Source organism: Schistocerca nitens, chromosome 2 (genome assembly GCF_023898315.1).
Source record: "Schistocerca nitens isolate TAMUIC-IGC-003100 chromosome 2, iqSchNite1.1, whole genome shotgun sequence".
In the NCBI taxonomy this organism is placed as follows: Eukaryota; Metazoa; Arthropoda; class Insecta; order Orthoptera; family Acrididae; genus Schistocerca; species Schistocerca nitens.
In genome coordinates, this window is record NC_064615.1 from 434,321,967 (window position 1) to 434,346,028 (window position 24,062).

The 24,062-nt window shown below is 40.7% G+C and overlaps 1 protein-coding gene across 1 annotated transcript in view; it reads left to right on the forward strand.

Moving 5' to 3' along the window:
• Positions 1–24,062, forward strand: part of LOC126236303 (uncharacterized) — a 451,155-nt gene that overhangs the window by 110,080 nt on the left and 317,013 nt on the right. The window lies entirely within an intron of this gene.

Genomic DNA, 24,062 nt, shown 5'->3' on the forward strand with positions numbered 1-24,062 from the left:
GTATAAGGCAGTGTTCTTTGTTTTCATCTGGTGTGTGCCATGCCCCTTTCAACCTTGCAGTGGCAACGTTCCTCATTGTACTCAGCTGCAGACCACTGTCTTTATTGAAGGTATTATTATATGTTTTGATATCTATAGCTCATTTTAATGAGCTATCTCAGAAACCATTAGCTGTCATAATAAATAGTATAAGGAAAGTTCTGGCAGAATGTAAATAATTTAGGAGTAAAGGAGACCATGCACCCATGTGCCTCAAAAATGAGCTGCTGGACTCACAATGTTGCGACTCCATTTCGATAGGTAGATGTGGGTAGGGTCAGGGGACGTGTTTGGTCGATTATTTAGGGTAAGTGAGGTGGGAGGCAGTTAGAGGGTCCGAAGTGGGTGGCTAGAAGATTGGAGAGAGGCAGCAGTGATGCTGGCTAGGAATGGGGGAAGGGAGAGGTGGCAGTTGCAAGGCTTAGGCATGTTATACATGGGTACTGGAGCTGGTAGGGTGCAGTGCATGATGAAAGTGAAACAGAGACGTGGACTAGGGTGGGGTAACAGGACAGAGGAAGATGAAACTGTTAAAGAGTTGAGGCCAGGAGGATTTTGGGTGCAAAGAACAGTGTTGCAGGGATAACTCTCATCTGTGTAGTTCAAAAAGCTGGTGGTGGAGGGATGGTATCAGTTGGCCCGAGTTGTGTAGCAGCCATTGAACTCGAGGATGTTGTGCTCAGCTGTATGTTGCAGTGGCCATTCATTCTGAAGAACAGCTGGTTGGTTGTCATACCGACATAAAGAGCTGTGCAGTGATTGCAACAGGGCTGCTTTATGACTTGGCTGCTTTCTCAGATGGCTCTGCCTCTGATTGGACAGGATAAGCCTGTGACAGGAGGAAGTGTTGGGTAGGTGGATTGGGCAGCTCTTGTACCTCGGTCATCCACAAACATATGATATGTGTGGAAAGGGGTTTTGAGTGGGAGTGGCGTAGGGATGGACTAGGTTGTTATGTAAATTGGGTGGGTATGGAAAGGTTTTTGGTTAGGGCGTCCCTCATTTCCAGACACGATGATAATTAAAGCTCTGGCAAAGTATATGGTTCTGTTTTTCCATTTCAGTGTGACCATAAGGCACAGAAAATCTGTTTCCAAACTAGGTTTGGGAGTAGTGCTACCTGTGTGAGTTGTTATTAGACACTCAGTGCATGGTCAAGGGAGTTCTTGTAATGATAGAGGTATCATACAAGACAATTTCATGTCCACTTTCAAATTCATATTAAACTACTGCCATGCTATCTAGCTACGATTTATCGCAGACACTTCTCATGTTCCAATCCAGGATTTCTCTGTCATGCACAAGTTCAGTTTGATTTTTAATAGTGGCATTCACCCCAAGTTTTAGTTGACCTTATTCTTTGTTACTTCCCCCATGAACCATAGAACTTGCCGTTGGTGGGGAGGCTTGCGTGCCTCAGCGATACAGATAGCCGTACCATAGGTGCAACCACAACAGAGGGGTGTCTGTTGAGAGACCAGACAACTGTGTGGTTCCTGAAGAGAGGCAGCAGCCTTTTCAGTAGTTGCAGGGGCAACAGTCTGGATGATTGACTGATCTGTCCTTCTAACACTAACCAAAATGGCCTTGCTGTGCTGGTACTGTGAACAACTGAAAGCAAGGGGAAAGTACGGCCGTAATTTTTCCCGAGGGCATGCAGCTTTACTGTATAGTTAAATGCTGATGGCGTCCTCTTGGGTAAAATATTCCGGAGGTAAAATGGTCCCCCATTCGGATCTCCGGGCGGGGACTACTCAAGAGGACGTCGTTATCAGAAGAAAGAAAACTGGCATTCTACGGATTGGAGCATGGAATGTCAGATCCGTTAATCGTGCAGGTAGGTTAGAAAATTTAAAAAGGCAAATGGATAGGTTAAAGTTAGATGTAGTGGGAATTAGCGAAGTTCGGTGGCAGGAGGAGCAAGACTTTTGGTCAGGTGAATACAGGGTTATAAATACAAAATCAAATAGGGGTAATGCAGGAGTAGGTTTAATAATGAATAAAAAAATAGGAGTGCGGGTAAGCTACTACAAACAGCATAGCGAACGCATTACTGTGACCAAGATAGACACGAAGCCCATGCCTACTACAGTAGTACAAGTTTATATGGTAACTAGCTCTGCAGATGACGAAGAATTGAAGAAATATATGATGAGATAAAAGAAATTATGCAGATACTGAAGGGAGATGAAAATTTAATAGTCATGGGTGACTGGAATTCGATAGTAGGAAAAGGAAGAGAAGAAAACATAGTAGGTGAATATGGATTGGGTGGTAAGAAATGAAAGAAGCCACCTGGTAGAATTTTGCACAGAGCATAACTTAATCATAGCTAACACTTGGTTCAAGAATCATGAAAGAAGGTTGTATACATGGAAGAAGCCTGGGGATACTGACAGGTTTCAGATAGATACATAATGGTAAGACAGTGATTTAGGAACCAGGTTTTAAATTGAAAGACATTTCCAGGGGCAGATGTGGATTCTGACCACAATCTGTTGGTTATGAACTGTATATTAAAATGAAAGAAACTGCAAAAAGGTGGGAATTTAAGGAGATGGGACCTGGATAAGCTGACTGAACCAGAGGTTGTACAGAGTTTCAGGGAGAGCATAAGGGAACAATTGAGAAGAATGGGGGAAAGAAATACAGTAGAAGAAGAATGGGTAGCTTTGGGGGATGAAGTAATGAAGGCAGCAGAGGATCAAGTAGGTAAAAAGATGAGTGCTAGTAGAAATCCTTGGGTGACAGAAGAAATATTGAATTTAATTGATGAAAGGAGAAAATATAAAAATGCAGTAAATGAAGCAGGCAAAAATGAATACAAACGTCTCAAAAATGAGATCGACAGGAAGTGAAAAATGGATTAGCAGGGATGGCTAGAGGACAAATGTAAGGATGTAGAGGCTTATCTCACTAGGGGTAAGATAGATACTGCCTACAGGAAAATTAAAGAGACCTTTGGAGAAAAGAGAGCCACTTGTATGAATATCAAGAGCTCAGATGGATACCCAGTTCTAAGCAAAGAAGGGAAACCAGAAAGGTGGAAGGAGTATATAGAGGGTCTATACAAGGACGATGTACTTGAGGACAATATTATGGAAATGGAAGAGGATGTAGATGAAGATGAAATGGGAGATATGATACTGCGTGAAGAGTTTGACAGAGCAGTGAAAGACCTGAGTCGAAACAAGGCCCCCAGAGTAGACAACATTCCATTGGAACTACTGACGGCCTTGGGAGAACCAGTCCTGACAAAACTCTACCATCTGGTGAGCAAGATGTATGAAACAGGTGAAAGACCCTCAGACTTCAAGAAGAATATAATAATTCCAATCCCAAAGAAAGCAGGTGTTGACAGATGTGAAAATTACCGAACTATCAGATTAATAAGTCACGGCTGCAAAATACTAACGCAAATTCTTTACAGATGAATGGAAAACTGGTAGAAGCCGACCTTGGGGAAGATCACTTTGGATTCTGTAGAAATATTGGAACACGTGAGGCAATACTGACCCTACGACTTATCTTAGAAGAAAGATTAAGGAAAGGCAAACCTACATTTCTAGCATTTGTAGACTTAGGGAAAGCTTTTGAAAACATTGACGGGAATAATCTCTTTCAAATTCTGAAGGTGGTGGCAAGGGTAAAATACAGGGAGCGAAAGGCTATTTACAATTTGTACAGAAACCAGATGGCAGTTATAAGAGTCGAGGGACATGAAAGGGAAGCAGTGGTTGGGAAGGGATGAGACAGGGCTGTAGCCTATCCCCGATGTTATTCAATCTGTATATTGAGCAAGCAGTGAAGGAAACAAGAGAAAAATTCGGAGTAGGTATTAAAATCCATGGAGAAGAAATAAAAACTTTGAGGTTCGCCAATGACATTGTAATTCTCTCGGAGACAGCAAAGGACTTGGAAGAGCAGTTGAACGGAATGGACTGTGACTTGAAAGGAGGATATAAGATGAACATCAACAAAAGTAAAATGAGGTAATGGAATGTAGTCTAGTTAATTTGGGTGATGCTGAGGGAATTAGATTAGGGAATGAGACACTTAAAGTAGTAAAGGAGTTTTGCTATTTGGGAGCAAAATAACTGATGATGGTCGAAGTAGAGAGGATATAAAATGTAGACTGGCAATGGCAAGGAAAGTGTTTCTGAAGAAGAGAAATTTGTTAACATCGGGTATAGATTTAAGTGTCAGGAAGTTGTTTCTGAGAGTATTTGTATGGAGTGTAGCCATGTATGGAAGTGAAACATAGACGATAAATAGTTTACACAAAAAGAGAATAGAAGCTTTCAAAATGTGGTGCTACAGAAGAATGCTGAAGATTAGATGGGTAGATCACATAACTAATGAGGAAGTGTTGAATAGAATTGGGGAGAAGAGGAGTTTGTGGCTCAACTTGACTAGAAGAAGGGATCGGTTGATAGGACATGTTCTGAGGCATCAAGGGATCACCAATTTAGTATTGGAGGGCAGCGTGGAGGGTAAAAATCGTAGAGGGAGACCAAGAGATGAACACACTAAGCAGATTCAGAAGGATGTAGGCTGCAGTACGTACTGGGAGATGAAGAAGCTTGCCCAGGATAGAGTAGCATGGAGAGATGCATCAAACCAGTCTCAGGACTGAAGACCACAACAACAACATTCTTTGTTGCTCTATTTCCTTAACACTCTTAACAGATTCCCTTTTAAAATCTTTGTCTTCATTTTTTAAACTCCACCATACTCTTTGTAAGCCACTAGTAAACTTCAGCTGTCCTTTCCTTATTGATTTCATCAGCCATTCATTATCCCTGTATAACTCTGCTCTTTCTCGAAGTCTTTACTGCCCATCTGTTATCGTAGGACTGTATTTTGTGAAGAGTCTTGCACCGAAACTTCGTAGCTTCTTTCAGTTCTGTCTTTCATATCATTCTTAGGCATTCTCTCGTATGCAGACTTTTGGATTTGATCATTGTGTTATTATGCCTGAGTTTAGCCTTTCATGGGATTGCCTTTTTCTTGTATATGATAAGCATCCTATGAAAAGGAGTGACCCATCTTCTCTTGCCTACTGCTGTTGACATCCTTTTGAGTAGTTTTTATCTTAACTGTCTTACCAAGGTATTTGAAACTGTCCATTTTTTTCTGTTTTAACATACTCCTTTGTTAGGTGATGGGGTGCTGCTCTGATATTGATTATGTGCTTTGTTTTATCGAAAGTAATTTGGAGGCCAGTTTTTTCTGCCTGTTCTATTAACATGTTTATTTGTTCCACTTGTGTTTGCAGTGTTTTCTTGACAGGATTACAAGGTCACTGGTAAAGGCAAGGCAATTGACTCCAACACCATGCTTTGATTTTCCAGTTTGAACTTTGTTAGTAGCTGTTCCCTTGCAAATTTTTTCCCGATCCTGAATGAACTTATATAACACACAGTTGAAGATAAATTTGGAAAGTCCATCGTGCTGTTGAACTCCAGTTTTAACTAAAACTTTTTTGGTGAGTTCTCTTATGAATTTTATTTTTGGTTGACAGTTTCCGCTGTTTTAGCATCCACTCCAGATTTTATCACTTTACAATATCTTCCAGTTGACCAAAACATAAGTTAATAAAGACCACTATCAGATGTAATTTTCCAAAACTCTTTTCAGGCTCCAAATCTGCTCAACCACGATCTCTCTTTCCTGAATTCATTTCATATGCACCAAGTTGATGATGGACTTGCTCAGCCAGCATAAGCCGCAGTGGTTTGGAGAGTACCTTGTAAGCTTGAGGTATGATGGAAATGCCGCAATATTTCTTAATGTCAGCTCTATTACCCTTTTTGAATTGAAGGTGAATCAGTGTTGTTTTCCATTCACCAGATACTATTCCAGTTTTCCAGATTTTTTCCATCTCTTTATTTTGGGCATTAATGGCGATTTCTCCAATCATCTTACTATTATGAATCCCATCTTTCTTTCTGCCTCTATTCCAATGGAAGATATGCCTGCCCTCTCTTGCTAGAAATTTTGAAGTCATACAATCTCACATCAACTGTTGTGGGCCCTGGTTCTGAGTCCTCTGATAGGTGGATCCCAGACCTGAGGCACGCTAGTTTTTCTCCATTGCTCTCCTATTGCCGTTCTGGTTTTCCAACCTCTGTCCACTTGACTGGTTCCTACTCTTCCATCTGCCATTAACATTCCTCCTTTCATTGATTCGCCTCATGGTTCCCTACAGTGTTTTCTTAAGTTGTTCTCATTTCTGTGAGGGTCCAGTCTCCTGTGATTGGTGCACTACTCCTTCCCATTCTCACTAGAACATCCATTTGTTCCAGAAAATAAAAAAAATTAATTAATGTTTGTCCAATCGTGCCACACTAACTTTTCTTCTGTTTGTGATGATGATACGGCAATTAACATTTTTGCTAAATAATCTTATGTTATCAGTTCACCTAAACACTGCTTTATTAGAATACTACTCAACAAAATCTTTTATCCTCTCCAAGAAGTACCATCAGAAGTAGGGCTCAACAATTCCAATGTCAGTTTCTTTTGAGCTCCATCTGACCAGTATTTACTCTTAAAAGCTAAGTCAAATTCAAGTTCCAATAATCACACGTGTGTTACATTGCCCAATGGCCTGCTTCTCATTACAAACGACTCAACACAAATCTTACTTGTTGTTTATCCACCCATGTTTCAGGTAATAACACTTAAATGCTTTCAAAAATACCACTGGGTATGCATCACATTTATGTTTGAACACCATAAAGTGATGTCACAGATTTCTCCTATTCTCAAAATAACGTTCTCCCTACACTTAATAGTATGTTGACGCTCTTGTACTCTGTATCCTAGTTCCCCACGGTAGTTAGCATTGGTAACTTCTAATATGGAATAATTTTTTGTAAGTCCTATTTTATACTCCGTAAATAACTCTTATAAGATTCCGCCTTCTCTGACAGTTTAGTCCCAAGTGCAGACAGGCTGACTTTTACTGTTTAACTTACTATTAAATTCTTTAATTCTTCTTATGTAGTCTTTCTTCATTGGCATCTAGTTCCTCCATCATTCCCTTGAGTGACCACAATTTATATAAAAAATATTCTTTCAGTTTAACAACCTCATTCATACACTTAGCAACATTCCCCTCAATGTCATTCGTCTTTTGCTGAATGTGATCTACCTGATCACTCACCTTGTTAGTTGCCTAGCCATCCCAACTTTCTTTTGAGCTATGTTTGGCTCTAAGTCCTCTACTATTTCTAATCCATTTGCTACCATTTTATCAGTGTCCCTGTCCGCAGCTCGTGGTCGTGTGGTAGCGTTCTCGCTTCCCGTGCCTGGGTTCCCGGGTTCCATTCCCGGCGGGGTCAGGGATTTTCTCTGCCTCGTGATGACTGGGTGTTGTGTGATGTCTTTAGATTAGTTAGGTTTAAGTAGTTGTAAGTTCTAGGGGACTGATGACCATGGATGTTAAGTCCCATAGTGCTCAGAGCCATTTCTCCTTTTTCTCAGTGTCCCTGATAATTTGCGCACATTCTTATACCTCTAGTCTGCTCTACTATCTAACTGGAACATCCTTCCACGTATTTGTGCACCAAATGTCTCAGCCTGACATCCTTTTGTTCAATTTTTCATCCATTACATTTTCCATTTCCTTGACCCTTTCATTTAATTTGCTGAACTAATTGTACCAATGTAGTAATCATATTATTGTCAGTAGTAACTGTCATCATTGTCATTCACAGTACAAATGATAACCCCAGTGAATAAATTCGTCTACTCAGAACACACTTCACACACATCAGCACTACAGTTGTCAGTGCTAGTGGTTTTATTATTGCATCAAAACAGTTCACCCACCTACCAACAGCAGTATCGCAGCCCGATGTTTTTGTTGACCTGTTCATGACTAGCAGAAGTCCAGCTTCAAGTATGACAGTAGCATTAATTGTTGGTATTTTAATTAATTGATGTTCATTGTTCCCATATGTATATTTAAAAGTTGCCAAACATTATGATGGAACTCCATCAATAATCGATGCATTGGCCTTACTGTTGTAGGTATTTGTCCCATGAGATGCCTCACACAACAGTGAATGAGTCGTCCTTTGCTTATCTTCCTTAATGGAGGTCCATATCACATGATCATACGTCGTATTTGGGTCCAAGTCTTCAACCTATGTAGCCAAAGTATCAGGCAAGCACTCCTCAGACAAGGCTTCAGCATTGATCAGACCATTGACCTGGCAATGACGAATATGAAAATCATCACATAGAATTTGCAACCTGCTCAGTGGAGCTTCATCACCAATTGCCAACTCATTTGAGACAAATATAACAAGACCACGATGGGTGATATCCATATCTGGCTTCCCTTCAACATTAACAGATGTTGTTGTTGTTGTTGTGGTCTTCAGTCCTGAGACTGGTTTGATGCAGCTCTCCATGCTACTCTATCCTGGGCAAGCTTCTTCATCTCCAGTACCTACTGCAACCTACATCCTTCTGAATCTGCTTAGTGTATTCATCTCTTGGTCTCCCCCTACGATTTTTACCCTCCATGCTGCCCTCCAATACTAAATTGGTGATCCCTTGATGCCTCAGAACATGTCCTACCAACCGATCCCTTCTTCTGGTCATGTTGTGCCACAAACTCCTCTTCTCCCCAATCCTATTCAGTACCTCCTCATTCGTTATGTGATCTACCCATCTAATCTTCAGCATTCTTCTGTAGCACAACATTTCGAAAGCTTCTATTCTCTTCTTGTCCAAACTATTTATCGTCCATGTTCCACTTCCACACATGGCTACACTCCATACATATACTTTCAGAAACGACTTCCTGACACTTAAATCTACACCTGATGTTTACAAATTTCTCTTCTTCAGAAACACTTTCCTTGCCATTGCCAGTCTACATTTTATATCCTCTCTACTTCGACCATCATCAGTTATTTTGCCCCCCAAATAGCAAAACTCCTTTACTACTTTAAGTGTCTCATTTCCTAATCTAATACCCTCAACATCACCCGACTTAATTAGACTACATTCCATTATCCTCGTTTTGCTTTTGTTGATGTTCATCTTATATTCTCCCTTCAAGACACCATCCATTCCGTTCAACTGCTCTTCCAAGTCCTTTGCTGTCTCTGACAGAATTACAATGTCATCGGCGAACCTCAAAGTTTTTATTTCTTCTCCATGGATTTTAATACCTACTCCGAATTTTTCTTTTGTTTCCTTTACTGCTTGCTCAATATACAGATTGAATAACATTGGGGAGAGGCTACAACCCTGTCTTACTCCCTTCCCAACCACTGCTTCCCTTTCATGTCCCTCGACTCTTATAACTGCCATCTGGTTTCTGTACAAATTGTAAATAGCCTTTCGCTCCCTGTATTTTACCCCTGCCACCTTTAGAATTTGAAAGAGAGTATTCCAGTCAACATTGTCAAAAGCTTTTCCTAAGTCTACAAATGCTAGAAACGTAGGTTTGCCTTTCCTTAATCTTTCTTCTAAGATAAGTCGTAAGGTCAGTATTGCCTCACGTGTTCCAGTATTTCTACGGAATCCAAACTGATCTTCCCCGAGGTCGGCTTCTACTAGTTTTTCCATTCGTCTGTAAAAAATTCGTGTTAGTATTTTGCAGCTGTGGCTTATTAAACTGATTGTTCGGTAATTCTCACATCTGTCAACACCTGCTTTCTTTGGGATTGGAATTATTATATTCTTCTTGAAGTCTGAGGGTATTTCTCCTGTTTCATACATGTTGCTCACCAGATGGTAGAGTTTTGTCAGGACTGGCTCTCCCAAGGCCATCAGTAGTTCCAATGGAATGTTGTCTACTCCGGGGGCCTTGTTTCGACTCAGGTCTTTCAGTGCTCTGTCAAACTCTTCACGCAGTATCATATCTCCCATTTCATCTTCATCTACATCCTCTTCCATTTCCATAATATTGTCCTCAAGTACATCGCCCTTGTATAGACCCTCTATATACTCCTTCCACCTTTCTGCCTTCCCTTCTTTGCTTAGAACTGGGTTGCCATCTGAGCTCTTGATATTCATACAAGTGGTTCTCTTCTCTCCAAAGGTCTCTTTAATTTTCCTGTAGGCAGTATCTATCTTACCCCTAGTGAGACAAGCCTCTACATCCTTACATTTGTCCTCTAGCCATCCCTGCTAATCCATTTTTCACTTCCTGTCGATCTCATTTTTGAGACGTTTGTATTCCTTTTTGTCTGCTTCATTTACTGCATTTTTATATTTTCTCCTTTCATGAATTAAATTCAATATTTCTTCTGTTACCCAAGGATTTCTACTAGCCCACGTCTTTTTACCTACTTGATCCTCTGCTGCCTTCACTACTTCATCTCTCAAAGCTACCCATTCTTCTTCTACTGTATTTCTTTCCCCCATTCCTGTCAATTGTTCCCTTATGCTCTCCCTGAAACTCTGTACAACCTTTGGTTCTTTCAGTTTATCCAGGTCCCATCTCCTTAAATTCCCACCTTTTTGCAGTTTCTTCAGTTTTAATCTACAGGTCATAACCAATAGATTGTGGTCAGAGTCCACATCTGCCCCTGGAAATGTCTTACAATTTAAAACCTGATTCCTAAATCTCTGTCTTACCATTATATAATCTATCTGATACCTTTTAGTATCTCCAGGGTTCTTCCATGTATACAACCTTCTATCATGATTCTTAAACCAAGTGTTAGCTATGATTAAGTTGTGCTCTGTGCAAAATTCTACCAGGCGGCTTCCTCTTTCATTTCCTAGCCCCAATCCATATTCACCTACTACGTTTCCTTCTCTCCCTTTTCCTACACTCGAATTCCAGTCACCCATGACTATTAAATTTTCCTCTCCCTTCACTATCTGAATAATTTCTTTTATTTCATCATACATTTCTTCAATTTCTTCGTCATCTGCAGAGCTAGTTGGCATATAAACTCGTACTACTGTAGTAGGTGTGGGCTTCGTATCTATCTTGGCCACAATAATGCGTTCACTAAGCTGTTTGTAGTAGCTTACCCGCGTTCCTATTTTCCTATTCATTATTAAACCTACTCCTGCATTACCCCTATTTGACTTTGTGTTTATAACCCTGTGGTCACCTGACCAGAAGTCTTGTTCCTTCTGCCACCGAACTTCACTAATTCCCACTATATCTAACTTTAACCTATCCATTTCCCTTTTCAAATTTTCTAACCTACCTGCCCGATTAAGGGATCTGACATTCCACGCTCCGATCCGTAGAACACCAGTTTTCTTTCTCCTGATAATGATGGACAGAGGACCGTTGCAAGTAGTTTACACAATTTGATGAACATTTGGCAGATACTGTTAGTGATTTTAATGCAGCTGGAAGTTGATAAGGCTGAAGGCTGCGACAAGGCTATGTGTTTAACGAATCTGGAAAGACGGCGTCAGTCATCGTGCAGCTGCATGTACAACAGCATTGTGTGACAAAGAGAGATGCCGTGGTATAGGGAGGAGATTTAGCATTCTCGGCCAACAGTATGTAAGGCCATTGATACAGAAGTTACCATGAGTAATAAATTTAGATTGCAAGTGATTAAGCAAGGGCCATCCGTGTTTTTCAGGTGTGTTCCAAATTTTACACTTACGAAAAATGTTACAGCTAATCATTCGGCTGTGCAGCTGCAACTCACTTTATGTCAACTGCTGTGGACAAAAACATCTGACCCCACCTGCATTATTGCCAAACTGCCATTGATTAAGAAACTGTCTGCCTCTTAGTGTGCACTCAGACACCAGAATATCAAAACGTAGATTATCATTGATTTATTCTTATTTCAATTAGTACTCAGTTGGTCTCAGTTCAACCAACTGGCTTTTCTCTTGCTTAATTTCAAAAAAATTCTCCATAAAGCACACTTATTCCCAAACCAAAGATTGCCAAATGTTCATCAAATTGTGTAAACTACTTGCAACGGTCCTCTGTCCATCGTTAATTATTTTTATTTTCTATTTCTTTTGTCTTTGTGAAGAAAATATTTGGATGTATTTCAAATTACTTGATATCTTTCATGAAAACTACACTCATTTATTCATTAATTGGTAGTTTTAACTTGTCTGATCAGACTGAAGTCCTGAGCAGAAATCATATAAAAAAACAATCTTTTTTATGCAGAGTAATCCTTTCTCAAATTTTAATAAATGTAAATCATTGTTGTGAAGCATGTGGATCTCAAAGATGTATTGGACGGAGTGCTAGAAACTCTGCAACAGCCGCATGCTGTACAAACTTGTGAGACACACTGTCACATTGCATTGCTGCATCTCATTGCTCTGAAAACTCTGGAACATAATCAAGAAACAAAAACAGTATCTAATATTTTTTGTTACAGTAAACAAGAAATATAGCTTTCATTTTCATTTCATTATGCAGACCTCACTCAGTTATAATTGATTTTTTTGAGAGAGCAAACTTATTTGTCCGGGATATTACAAATATCCAATAAAAATAATTTTGTGTCATTACATGCTTTTCCTCTGTGCTGCATAGTGGCAGTAGGACCGTATAAGTACAAGTCATTGTGCACCTTCTTCTGGTACACGCTTGTCACTCAGTGTACCATATGCTCCCTGTTTTGCCAGGACATCCAGAAAGGGGCTCACACCATTGACTTTAAGTTCCCTGATAAGGTTGATGTTCAGATTATGGAATTCACTCAGCTTCTCTCTTCCATGTGGCCATATTATGAATGTGTTGTCAGTGTAACAGAAAGAACAAGTCGCTTTCAGCCGTCTGTAAAGATGTTAGAGGTCTCCAAGTTGAATTTCTGTTTAATAAGTTCCAAAGATGTTACAAGGCTTGCTGTAAAGAAACTTACTGAGGAAATTATGAAACCAAAGCTAGCAATAATGTCAGAGCTCTTTAACCTAACATTTTGAAGTATTGCACAAAATCCAGAATTACTAATATGATGTGATATTTCCAAACCTGGGCTAAGTGTGTCCGTCAGGTACTTAGCAAGGAAGTATGTTTGGGCTACAATGTTGCTAACAGTGATGTAATGATACCTCTGCATTTTGAACATGAGGATGCTCAAGTCTTTGCAGAATTGGTGTTCGTGTTTGTAGCTTCTTAACCACTTCATCTGGTAAGTCTGAATCTTTGGGAAGCACCGTGGTTTTCCTCTCCACTTTCTTGGTACAATGCATCTCAGTCTTTCAATGCTCACTGTTTTCTAGCAGATACTGCTATTTTCTCAATGTAATTCTTGTGGGGTAAGACGGTTTCATTGCCTTTGTTGGCAGGTTATTGCACTATGTCTAGTTCTCAAGGATGACAGCCCTTTACCTCTTAGAGATACATGTTAGAGCATGTCATCGTACTTGATGTACTTCTGCAGCTGAATTAGCTGCACATCATGTTATTTGATGTAAGAGGTCTGTTCAAAAAATTCTGGAACTTTGTCCACAAAATTTTTCTATGCTTATCTTTTACTTATTGTCAATGGTCTCCTTTGAAATACTCTCCTCAACAACTGATACATCGCTCTCAATGCCTTTTCCACTTCCGTAAGCAGTCTTCGTACGTCTCTTGCTGGATTGCACAAAGTGTCATCCATGAATTTTCTTTCATCTTGTCTATCGTTACAAATCTTCATCCTTTCAAAGGGGTTTTCAACTTTAGAAATAAAAATAAAAATGTCTGCAGTGATGAGGTCTGTAGAGTACAGAGGATGAGGGAGCACAGTGATTTTGTTTTTTGTGCAATAGTCGCACACCGACAGGGATGCATCTGTAAGTGCTTCTTCATGATGCAAGAGCCACAAATTGTCTCACCACATTTCAGGCTGTTCTTTTCTCAGTCATTGCAATATGTCCTATAGTACCATTGATTAACAGTTTGTCCCTGTGGCACAAATTCATGATGAACTAATCCTTCAAAGTCAAAGAAAACTATCAGCATGGCTGTGACATTTTACCTGACCTGACAAGCCTTTTTTGGTCTTGGAGAACCTTTCCTGACCCATTGTGAAGACTGAACCTTGGCCCCAGCATCATAACCATAGATCCTCGTCTCATCACCAATTATGATTCTGTTGAGGAACATCTCATTCTCATTTGCGCGACCCAAAATCTCTTAACAGATTGGGATGGCAAAGACCTTTCTAGTCTTCACTCATGAGTCGTGGGACAAACTTGGCAGCAGTATGATGCGTTCCAAGATGCTGTGTCAGGATTTCATGACATGATCCAGATCCAACTGAAATGTTACATTCTTCTGAAATCTCTCAGACAGTCAGTCTTCAATTGGCACGCACAATTTTGTTGATGTTCCTGCCATGAGCATCTCTGGTAGACATTGAAGGGTGTCTGGTAGACGTTGAAGGGTGTCCTAAGTATAGATCATCTTTAACTTCCATCCAGCCATTTTAAAACCATGTGAACCATTTGTAACAATGAATATGGGTTAAGCACTCATCACCGTAGACTTCCTGCATCATTCAGTGTGTCTCTGTAAAGTTTTTCAAAAGTTTCCTGCAAACTTTAATGCAGAAGTGTTGCTCCTCTAACTCTATAACCTCTAAATTCACAAACTGTGCAACACAACACTACTCAATACAGCACTGAACAATAACTAACAGACATACTACAGTGAAATTTCCAGATGTTACACATTAAACATGGGCATGTGCAGGAGTGCCAACTGCATTTCGCTCCAATACACCATTGGCACACAATTATAAATTTTCCAGAATTTTTTGAACAGACTTCGTACTTCATCTGAATTAGGTGAAAGTCAAATAAATACCTGTTGTACAGCATTAAAAAAGTTTGTAATAGGTGCAGGTTTAGTAGAGAGTGTAAAATTGAGTCGTCTTATAAGAAATGAAATCATAATGTCCCTTTGGTCTGTCTGTGAGAATGATGAATATCTTGCAGGGAGCATCTGATGGTAGATGTTCAGAGATATGCTTGAATTTTGAGGTTTCGTATGCAGTGGATTTTCGTGAAAGTAGGAGAATTATCGGAAAACACTATGTAAAGACTATTTTCTATGCACCAGATAATACATGAGCTCTACTTGATATTGTCAAGGACAGTCTTGCACAATGAAAGCCCATTCTCTTGAAAAATAACTCTGCCAATGTGGCATGATAAACACAGTGCTGGTGATTCATATTGTGGATAACTGCAGCAAAAACCAGTGGCATACCTGAGTACTGTAACCCAAAAAGGCAACAGTCACATTACACTCTGTAACAGAATTACAAGAAATGATGTACGATTGCACTAAAGTTCTGACATAGATGTCAAAATACTAGAACCATGTTGTTAAAGGATCCACCAAGATTAAAGTAAGGGACTAGGTGATCAATTGTGAAGAGGCTACTATCTTAGTAAGGCATGGGAACTTGCACTTTATTTGATTAAGAAGAAGAAGAAGAAGAAGAAGAAGAAGAAGAGGAAGAAGAAGGAGACTGTCTGCAACCACAACAAACTTATGTTGGAGATGGAGCACCAGATGATGTGTCTCCAGTGTGTGTTTCCAGATATGAGTTATAGGAGTGGGACGAAGAGATATCAACCTTTTGGCGCACATGTCCACTACGAATCTCCCCACTTGTCCTACCATGGAAACAAGGAAAGGGGATATCCTTTGGAGCAGGGGTAGCTAGGACACAAGGGTCCTGGAGTGAAATGTATTAAGCACCAAAAATTAAATTTACTTTATTGACAAAATAGTACTTCGGCACTTGAGCAATGCGCACAGTTATTAAGAAAAACTGCATACAGTTGGCATTAGCCACATTACATAATAACACTTTCCAGTTTTCAATTTAATTCAGCAAGACCTTACCAATCAGGGTTCTTCAGTTTCAACCAGCTTAAACAAGTAATACAAGCTAACAAGTAATCCAGGTTCAGATGGCCTTCTGTTACTAAATAATTAAAAGACGGTGACTTTAATATTCCCCACAGTTCTCAGCTGTGTCACCTAAAAGGATCATTTATAATTCTCGCTTCCAATTGGCACTAGCTACTCTATAAGAGTAACCACATAAGCCATACATAACACTCAAAATACTAAAATTTGAATTGGTGTGTAGCTACCTTAAAAAACTTAACTCGACTTCCCTACTTGAAGTGGTAGTAGCCCCTTAAATTTTCAACAACAAACAGTATAAGATGAATTTACCGTTGTTATGAAGATTGCACAATCAAAACATGAAGTTTAACTTGGCACTTAGCTGCCTTTGAATCAATTGAATCAGCACTAGCTGTTCAGATTTTCAAACTGCACAAGCAGCTTACAGAAACAGATTAAATTTTAAGTCTGACTCAGTGCTCAGCCATTTAAATTCTAACATGAATTTATCAATTTGAATTTCCACTAGCCATTTAAATTTTCAAACTACACAAGCAGCTTACACAAACAGATTACATTTTAAGTTTAAATCAGCCCTTAGCTGTCTTTAAATTCTCCAGTGACTTTACCAATTTGAATTGGCACTAGCCGTTTTAACTTCAGGAATACACATTTTTTTTATTTTTTATTTTTATTTTTTATTTTTTTTAATCTAGCCCTTCACCACACATAACACCCAAATTTTTTTTTTTTTTTTTAAACAGCTTTAAGGCTGTAGCCACCACTAAACTAAGAAGATTAACAATTTCCTTGAGGAATGACAGGTGCTTGGGTCTTTCAATTTAAATCACTAGTGAAGCTAAACTTTTAACAGGAGATCCTCAAACATAGATCAACACAGCACATGGAAACAACGCTTGCATTAATCGGAGCCTTCAGCGCTGATGACACAGCCCATTACACATAAGTCCAACCACTGACATAAAATGATATGGGCATTAGCTAAATGACACTTAATCAGACATAAGGTTACGACTTGTCAATGGATAAGTCCTCAAATCCTGAAACATAACAGGTGGAAGGTTTTAAAAGTATTCAGTGATAACAATTTAAACATAGAGGTGTGATTGAAGGGTAGACATAAACCACTTTAATGCCACAAATTACTCTAAAACAACACATATGGTAGTACTTCCAGAACATGTTAAAGATGGCCGTAAGAATAATAACAGAGAATATTTCAACTAGGCAGCTCTAGCCACTCACATATCTACCAATAGCTCATATGCAAAATTTCCGTTGCTAAAATAGTTCACCAGCCTATGTTGCTCCCAAACATTTAACTCAAAAAATTTTAGAAATAACAGCCACTATCACCACAACAGCCACACAACAGACAGTTTTAACAGCATTTAACCACCCACCATTTTGGATGTTTTTAAGCACACAATAAGTTTAAGTACATAGGAAATGGCTAATCAGTACAAAACAGCACTAGCCCATATGTACAATGCCTGTTAATTTTAGTCACAATGTTTTACATCTGCCCACTAAGAGAAGGCTCAGGATCTTACCCTGAGACTGCCACATTTTTAGCAAAACCCAAGGAAGATTTCACACAATCTGAGCCATTCAGCATATGACAATGTTAGTTTTACCAAAAAATAGCTGACATATTCTTCAGGAATGATCCTTGACGATGTTACCATAAATCTAGGAGTAGTAGTTCCCACTCTGCACTGCTGGACTTTCAGGATGCCAGCTGCAGTAGCTTTTTCTGTTCTCACTGAACGGCATTGTGCCAGGCCCTGCTGCATTCAACTCTGGTTCACACGTGCCCTCCAGGGGTCCACATGCGGCACCACTAAGGCATGTCATGTTGTGTACTGACTCATCCACTACTCCCTTTTCTCTCTCCTCTCCTTATCATGCACCATACTCCTCCTTAAAACCATCTCCTTGCGATCTCGCCTGCCCTCTAGTCATGAAGCTAATGCTGCTACTTTTGATGATGTGAATCGGTAGCCAAAGAACTCAGCAGTATGCATCACACTGCAGTGGACAGATGTTAATGGTCACTTCTGTGGCATTCTCAATCAGTTCCGAGGCTGCAAGTGCATGCAATCACAGCATCAGCAGGTAGTGTCCACTGGAGTGGACTGTGTGAATTTGCAATCTCAGGACTGATGTAAAATGCCAAAGCACCATTGAACAGTTGTCCATTACAGTGGACATGTGCTCCACAGGGTTAATGGCTGCCAGTCCAGAAGTGATCATTTGCTAATTGCACCAGTTAATGGCAGTATTGTTGGTTGCTGTCCCTGCTGGACACCTAGATATGGCAATACATCTATTATTAATTTTTTCAAATGACAACCTGGTTTCAGATCTCAAGAAAATAATTTTCAATATATAGAGGAGATGCTAAGTCACAGATAGGCACAACAAAAAGACTGTCTCAAATAAAGCTTTTGGCCATTAAATTCCATCCTGGATTTTCCATTGTTTGAAAATAATTTTCAGGATTTCTTGTTTACCTCCTCTTCCTGTGGAGGGTTTCTGGTAAAGATGATAACTGTATACATCAGCATCTATAGATCTGCTTTAACTTCATCAGTATAAGCTGAGAGGTCCTTTATGTGTTATGAGAGAAGGAGGGAAATGATTTACACTAAACTCATAATTTGCAAGCTAATAAAATTTATTGCCAGAGACTGTGGTGGTGGTGGTGGTGGTGGTGGTGGTGGTGGTGTGTGTGTGTGTGTGTGTGTGTGTTTTGTGTATTTTCGACAAAGGCCTTATTGGCCGAAATTTCACTTTCTGACAGTTTTTTTGTTGTGCCTATCTGTGACTCAGCATCTCTGCAACTATTTTTTTTTTTTTTTTAAATATTGTTACATTGCATCCTTGATTTTCAATTGTTTGAAAGATGTCTATTGTTTAAGAATGAAGTAAATAAGTCACCAATTGTACCTCTCAGAATAAAAGTCAATTCTGCACTTAGTCAGTTGACTCTTGGGATTATTTGGAAAACTCACATTTCTACCATGGGAGAATTTGTAGTGGAATTGATGTTCATTGTTCTTTCTTAAAATGACAAGTGTTATGTGTGCTGATGTATATTTGTGGTATTATCTACCAATGTTATGTTTCATTGTTTAAGATTTTTTTAGTGAGAGAAAATTAAGTTTATTTTCAAAAATTAAGTTTATTTTAAATACAGTTTATGTAGTGTTTGATTAGCTAGGTAATTGAATAATTCAGTTGTTATGTGTGGACATGTTTTTGATAAAATACTAAGTCACTTGGATGTTGCAGATGCTGTTTGTGTTGTAGTTATGAAAAGTTTATTTTATTGTAGTTGCACTGGTGTGTTTGAAAAATATTCATTTGAAATTAAAAAGGATAAACTCTTAGATGTAAAGGCTGAGTATACTCATAATTTTTAACTGAATGTAGTGTTGATTATCAAGATATAAATACCCCTTTCTGTCTTTTTCTTTACTGGTTGCATGAGAAATCACACAAATCTAAAGGCCTTCTGCTCACCTAAATACCTAGGGATTACAGTTAAAAACAACTTAAATCGGAATAATCACATAAATAATTTTGTGGGGAATGTGAACTGAATCATACATTTTATTGCCAGATCGCTTAGAAGCCTTCAGGAGGTCTGCTGAAGAGACCACCTATACTACACTTGTGTGCCACCTCTAAGTTCAAAGAAGGGCAGCTCTTTTTGTATTTTGAAATAAGGGAGAGAATACCCTGGATATGATATACGAGTTGGTGTGGCAGTCATTATATATATATATATATATATATAAAAAGAAAGATGATGAGACTTACCAAACAAAAGCGCTGGCAGGTCGATAGACACACAAACAAACACAAATACACACAAAATTCAAGCTTTCGCAACAAACTGTTGCCTCATCAGGAAAGAGGGAAGGAGAGGGAAAGACGAAAGGATGTGGGTTTTAAGGGAGAGGGTAAGGAGTCATTCCAATCCCGGGAGCGGAAAGACTTACCTTAGGGGGAAAAAAGGACAGGTATACACTCACACACACACACATATCCATCCACACGTACAGACACAAGCAGACATTAGTCTTTAAATATGTCTGCTTGTGTCTGTATGTGTGGATGGATATGTGTGTGTGTGCGAGTGTATACCTGTCCTTTTTTCCCCCCTAAGGTAAGTCTTTCCGCTCCCGGGATTGGAATGACTCCTTACCCTCTCCCTTAAAACCCACATCCTTTCGTCTTTCCCTCTCCTTCCCTCTTTCCTGATGAGGCAACAGTTTGTTGCGAAAGCTTGAATTTTGTGTGTATTTGTGTTTGTTGCCGGCCGCGGTGGTCTAGCGGTTCTAGGCGCGCAGTCCGGAACCGCGCGACTGCTGCGGTCGCAGGTTCGAGTCCTGCCTCGGGCATGGATGTGTGTGATGTCCTTGGGTTATTTGGGTTTGGGTGGTTCTAAGTTCTAGGGGGCTGATGACCACAGATGTTCAGTCCCATAGCGCTCAGAACCATTTTTTGTGTTTGTTTGTGTGTCTATTGACCTGCCAGCGCTTTTGTTTGGTAAGTCTCATCATCTTTCTTTTTAGATATATTTTTTCCACGTGGAATGTTTCCCTCTGTTTTATATATATATATATATATATATATATATATATATATATATATATATATATATATATATATATATACAAAGATGATGTGACTTACCAAATGAAAGTGCTGGCAGGTCGACAGACACACAAACATACACATCTCTGTGTATGTTTTTGTTTATGTTTATGTTTGTGTTTTTGTTTATGTTTGTGTTTATGTTTATGTTTATGTGTGTATGTTTGTGTTTGTTTGTGTGTCTGTCGACCTGCCAGCACTTTCATTTGGTAAGTCACATCATCTTTGTTTTTAGATATATTTTTCCTACGTGGAATGTAGGGAAACATTCCACGTGGGAAAAATATATCTAAAACAAAGATGATGTGACTTACCAAACGAAAGTGCTGGCAGGTCGATAGACACACAAACATACTCACAAAATTCAAGCTTTTGCAACAAACGGTTGCTTCATCAGGAAAGAGGGAAAGACGAAAGGATGTGGGTTTTAAGGGAGAGGGTAAGGAGTCATTCCAATCCCGGGAGCGGAAAGACTTACCTTAGGGGGAAAAAAGGACAGGTATACACTCGCAGACACACACATATCCATCCGCACATACACAGACACAAGCAGACATTTCTAAAGGCAAAGAGTTTGGGTGGAGATGTCAGTCAAGGCGGAAGTACAGAGGCAAAGATGTTGTTGAAAGACAGGTGAGGTATGAGCGGCGGCAAATTGAAATTAGCGGAGATTGAGGAGATTGGATAACGAGAAGAGAGGATATACTGAATAGCAAGTTCCCACCTCCGGAGTTCGGATAGGTTGGTGTTAGTGGGAAGTATCCAGATAACCCGGACGGTGTAACACTGCGCCAAGATGTGCTGGCCGTGCACCAAGGCATGTTTAGCCACAGGGTGATCCTCATTACCAACAAACACTGTCTGCCTGTGTCCATTTATGCGAATGGACAGTTTGTTGCTGGTCATTCCCCCCATAGAAAGCTTCACAGTGTAGGCAGGTCAGTTGGTAAATCATGTGGGTGCTTTCACACGTGGCTCTGCCTTTGATCGTGTACACCTTCCGGGTTACAGGACTGGAGTAGGTGGTGGTGGGAGGGTGCATGGGACAGGTTTTACACCGGGGGCAGTTACAAGGGTAGGAGCCAGAGGGTAGGGAAGGTGGTTTGGGGATTTCATAGGGATGAACTAAGAGGTTACGAAGGTTAGGTGGACGGCGGAAAGACACTCTTGGTGGAGTGGGGAGGATTTCATGAAGGATGGATCTCATTTCAGGGCAGGATTTGAGGAAGTCATATTCCTGCTGGAGCGCCACATTCAGAGTCTGATCCAGTCCAGGAAAGTATCCTGTCACAAGTGGGGCACTTTTGGGGTTCTTCTGTGGGAGGTTCTGGGTTTGAGGGGATGAGGAAGTGGCTCTGGTTATTCGCTTCTGTACCAGGTCGGGAGGGTAGTTGCGGGATGCGAAAGCTGTTGCCAGGTTGTTGGTGTAATGGTTCAGGGATTCCGGACTGGAGCAGATTCGTTTGCCACAAACACCTAGGCTGTAGGGAAGGGACCGTTTGATGTGGAATGGATGGCAGCTGTCGTAATGGAGGTACTGTTGCTTGTTGGTGTGTTTGATGTGGACGGACGTGTGAAGCTGGCCATTGGACAGGTGGAGGTCAACATCAAGGAAAGTGGCATGGGATTTGGAGTAGGACCAGGTGAATCTGATGGAACCAAAGGAGTTGAGGTTGGAGAGGAAATTCTGGAGTTCTTCTTCACTGTGAGTCCAGATCATGAAGATGTCATCAATAAATCTGTACCAAACTTTGGGTTGGCAGGCCTGGGTAACCAAGAAGTCTTCCTCTAAGCGACCCATGAATAGGTTGGCATACGAGGGGGCCATCCTGGTACCCATGGGTGTTCCCTTTAATTGTTGGTATGTCTGGCCTTCGAAAGTGAAGAAGTTGTGGGTCAGGATGAAGCTGGCTGGGGTAGGGTTTTAGGTAGGGTTTCAGCTAGGTTTTAGGTAGAAGTTTTTAGGTCGAGGTTTTAGGTATGGTGGCAGGTGATCGGCGTGAAAGGAAGTGCTCCATCGCAGCGAGGCCCTGGAAGTGTGGAATATTTGTGTATAAGGAAGTGACATCAATGGTTACAAGGATGGTTCCCGGGGGTAACAGACTGGGTAAGGATTCCAGGCATTCGAGAAAGTGGTTGGTGCCTTTGATGAAGGATGGGAGACTGCATGTAATGGGTTGAAGGTGTTGATCTACGTAGGCAGAGATACGTTCTCTGGGGGCTTAGTAACCAGCTACAATGGGGCGGCCGGGATGATTGGGTTTGTGAATTTTAGGAAGAAGGTAGAAGGTAGGGGTGCGGGGTGTCGGTGGGGTCAGGAGGTTTATGGAGTCAGGTGAAATGTTTTGTAGGGGGCCTAAGGTTCTGAGGATTCCTTGGAGCTCCGCCTGGACATCAGGAATGGGATTACCTTGGCAAACTTTGTATGTGGTGTTGTCTGAAAGCTGACACAGTCCCTCAGCCACATACTCCCGACGATCAAGTACCACGGTCGTGGAACCCTTGTCCGCCGGAAGAAAGACGATGGATTGGTCAGCCTTCAGATCACGGATAGCTTGGGCTTCATCGGTGGTGATGTTGGGAGTAGGATTAAGGTTTTTTAAGAAGGATTGAGAGGCAAGGCTGGAAGTCAGAAATTCCTGGAAGGTTTGGAGAGGGTGATTTTGAGGAAGAGCAGGTGGGTCCCACTGTGACGGAGGACAGAACTGTTCCAGGCAGGGTTCAATTTGGGTAGTGTCTTGGGGAGTTGGATCATTAGGAGTAGGATTAGGATCTGTAGCTGTTCAGAGCATCCTCCTACAGGCCAACCGCAACTTAGAACAGCATGCCACCCTCCACCTCAAAAAACTATCCAATCTCCTGGTTTCCCACCTCTGGAAAGGCAACTCACTCACTCTTCACAACCTTTCCAGCAAACCACAACCTCCTCTCATTGCACACAGACCCAGTCTCTCCCATCTACTCAATCTCCACTTCCAGCTCCACTCCCCCAAAACCTCAAAATTCCAATCAACACAATCTGGAAACGCGACACCCTAATTCAGTAGTTAACCATTCCTCCAAACCTCTCTCCCAATCCGAAACCTCTGTCCTGTCCCAAGGCGTCACCTTCAGCCCCACTCCCAGATTCAACCAAACAGCCCTTGTCAAAGATTTACTGTCCTACACCCTGCTGGAAATATCACTTTGCCACGAAGAAAAATGATCCTAATCCTACTCCTAATGATCCAACTCCCCAAGACACTATCCAAATTGAACCATGCCTGTAACAGTTCCGTCCTCCGTCACATCGGGACCCTCCTCCTCTTCCTCAAAATCACCCTCTCCAAACTTTCCTGGAATTTCTGACTTCCAGCCTTGCCTCTCAATCCTTCTTAAAAAAACCTTAATCCTTCTCCCAACATCACCACTGCTGAAGCCCAGGCTATCCGTGATCTGAAGGCTGACCGATCCATCGTCATTGTTCCGGCGGACAAGGGTTCCACGACCGTGGTACTTGATTGTC